Below are 3,597 nucleotides of genomic sequence, written 5' to 3' on the forward strand. Positions count from 1 at the left end.
TGAGACGGAGTCTTGCTTTGTCGCCCAAGCTGGAGTACAGTGGCGTGATCTCGGTTCACTGCAACCTCCGCCTCCCGAGTTCAAGCGGTTCTCCTGCCTCAGCCCCCTGAGTAGCTGGGATTACAGGCGAGCACCACCACGCTCGGCTAATTTTTGTATTTTTAGTAGAGACAGGGTTTCGCCATGTTGACCACGCTGGTCTCGAACTCCTGACCTCAGGTGATCCACCCTCTCCTCCCCTAGCCTCCCAAAGTACTGGGATCACAGGTATGAGACACCGTGCCTGGCCACCTCTCTTCCTCTCTCTCTGTCCTGTGTTCATCCATTCAGTTGCCCACGTGACACATGGAGACATCTAGGTCTGTCTTCATGCCCTGACCATACTTTCCACTAGTCCTCCCCTCCAATTCATCCCTGGCATGGCGGCCAGAAAGATGCTTCTAGAATGCAATTCAGGGTCGGGCGCAGTGGCTCACGCCTGTATCCCAGCACTTAGGGAGTCAGAGGCGGGTGGATCACGAGGTCAGGAGTTCAAGACCAGCCTGGCCAACATGGTGAAACCCCGTTTCTACAAAAAAAAAAAAAAAAAAAAAAAAACCACACACAAAAATTAGCTGGGCATGTTGGCGCACTCCTGTAATCCTAGCTACTCAGGAGGCTGAGGCAGGAGAATCGCTTGAACCTGGGAGGCGGAGGCTGCGGTGAGCAGAGATCGCACCACTGCACTCCAGCCTGGGCGATGGAGTGAGACTCCATCTAAAGAAAAAAAGAATGCAATTCAGATCACACCAGTCCCCTGTTTTAATTCGGCCTACCACCCTTAGGATACACTCCAGACCTCCTAACATATTTTACAAAGCCTGCATAATTTGGCCCCATCAACTCTCTCTGTCTCTCTCCGTTTTCTTTCTTTTTTTTTTTTTTTTTTTTTTTTGAGACGGAGTCTTGCTCTGTCGCCCAGGCTGAAGTGCAGTGGCACAATCTCGGCTCACTGCAAGCTCCAGCTCCCAGGTTTATGCCATTCTCCTGCCTCTGGGAGAATGTAGCTAGGACTACAGGTGCCGGTCACTTTGCTTGGCTAATTTTTTTGTATTTTTAGTAGAGACGGGGTTTCACCATGTTAGCCAGGATGCTCTCGATCTCCTGACCTCGTGATCCACCTGTCTCAGCCTCCCAGAGTGCTGGGATTACAGGCGTGAGCCGCCGTTCCCAGTCCCCATAGATTCTTCTCAACTATTCTTTCTTCCTCTTCTATAATTCATAATCCTTGCTGTCTATGAGACTCTGCTAACGTTGTTTCCCTCTTCTACATTATTCCTGAGTCTTTCCTCCACCCTTTGTACCTAAAGAGGACGTTGTGTGGAATGTCACCTCTTCCAGGAAGACTTCCCAGGTTGACACCCGGTTATTGATACGGATTTTTATATCAACCGTTATTGATAAAAATGTACAAAATGAATTGGAAATAATTAATTGGAATGACTAAATGAATCAAAAAAGATAAACTAGAAAATGACTACAGTTAAAAAGCTTGGTACTTAAAAGTGTTGAAATCGCAGAGAGATTTTGTTGATTTTTTGAAGCAGAAGATTGCTGGAAGTTTCCAAAAGCCTCAAAAGAAAGTAGTAGACTAGGCCGGGCACAGTGGCTCACGCCTGTTATCCCAGCACTTTGGGAGGCCAAAACGGGCGGATCACGAGGTCAGGAGATCGAGACCATCTTGGCTAACACAGTGAAACCCCGTCTCTACTAAAAATACAAAAATTAGCCAGGTGTGGTGGTGGACACCTGTAGTCCCAGCTACTTGGGAGGCTGAGGCAGGAGAATGGCGTGAACCTGGGATGTGGAGGTTGCAGTGAGCCGAGATCACGCCACTGCACTCCAGCCTGGGCTACAAAGCGAGACTCTGTCTCAAAAAAAAAAAAAAAAAAAAAAAAGGTAATAGACTAGGTCAATCAGGGAGTTATTTCAGAATATATACACCCTAACCTCACTTCCCAAGATTTTTATGAGGCTATTAGGAATACTTTGAAAGAGCTTATTGATGTGCTCTGATAAGCTCTGATAAGAGCTCATGTGCCCTTAACTGTGATCCACCGCTGTAAATCAATGAAAAATGCCAGAATGTCAGAGAAGGGGTTGAAAACATCTTCATAGCTCAGACAGGGAAACTGAAATATTGAGCAATGATATGACTTGCCCAAAGTTGTGTCCCCAAATTTTCTATTTCTCCACACTTTTCCCAACAAACACTACTGGCTTAATTATCCAATCTACTTCAATAGAATTTCAAACTTGGGCTAAAGTCCAATTTCTCTGCTCACCTCTCCTTCTGAGATTAAATTGGTGTGGAAGAAAACCTGTTTCCGCTGGGCGCGGTGGCTTACGCCTGTAATCCCAACACTTTGGAAAGAAAAAGGAAAGGAAAAAAGGAAAGAAAGATAGAAGAAAGAAAAAAGGAAAGAAAGATAGAAGAAAGAAAAAAGAAAAGAAAGGAAAGAAAAAAAAGAAAGAAAAGAAAGAAGAAAAAAGAACAAAGGGAAAGAAAGAAAAGAAAGAAGGAAAGAAAACAAAGAAAGAAAAAAAAAGAAAGAAAGAAAGAAAAGAAAGAAAAGCAAGCAAGCAAGCAAGCCAGCCAGCCAGTCAGCCTGTTTCTAGACTCACAAGCTGACACTGAAGTTCTGTTTTGTGTGAGGCTTTGAATCTGATCTACACAGTTCAATCAAATATTTATATATTCACTCAAATATTTATTGACCTGGTAAATATGATCAGTTACTAACAGGTTCTGGGTTTCCAGTGAGGAATGAGTCCTGCCCTCGTCAGAACTAATGACAAAAGCAGAAATTAATTCATTCGTCAAATAACAAACTAATACAAAGACACAGCTGTAATTGCTTTAAGAAAAAGAACAGTGCTGTAGGCACTTGATCTTGTCAGGGTTGGGGAAGAAAAGGCTTCCTGGGGTGCCGATATAAGATCTGAAAAGTATAAATTATCCAGGAAAAGAGCTGCGAAAAGATTGTTCTAGGCAGAGAAACAGCATGTGCTAATTTCCCGAGGATTAAACCACAAACCATCTCGTCCATTTCGTTCATTCTACATGTTATTTACTGAATGTCAAATACGTCTGAAGCGCTCCCCAGACTTCGTTTTATTGTTCTTGTAGAAAGCAATTTATAATTTTAATTGCTGTTGCTATATTTAGCCGATGTTCCATTAGGATAAACTCAAAACTCCAGGTTCCTCATCTAAATCCCACTTTGAAGTTGTCATCTGCGCCCTGCGTAAAACGTTCTCCTGGTGACGTAAGAGCCTGGGCCTCCCTCCTCTTAGGGACTATCCCACGCGATCAGCCAGTCACAGCGCAGGACAATCAGCTTGACACCTTCTTTCCCCAATCGCAGGGCAGCTCCTCCCAGCCAATGACAGGCCTCCGAGGGGAAGCCCCGTCCCCCGCGGAAATATCAATGGGCGAGCCCTGGGAGGAATAGAAGTCACGGCTCTCGCGAGGATGCCCCCGGCGCTCCTCAATTCCCGAGGCGGGCCGTCACGTGACCCGGGCTCGCCCAATTGGCGCGCGGACCACTGGGGTAG

The sequence above is a fragment of the Mandrillus leucophaeus genome, unplaced genomic scaffold (genome assembly GCF_000951045.1).
Source record: "Mandrillus leucophaeus isolate KB7577 unplaced genomic scaffold, Mleu.le_1.0 Scaffold8, whole genome shotgun sequence".
NCBI lineage: Eukaryota > Metazoa > Chordata > Mammalia > Primates > Cercopithecidae > Mandrillus > Mandrillus leucophaeus.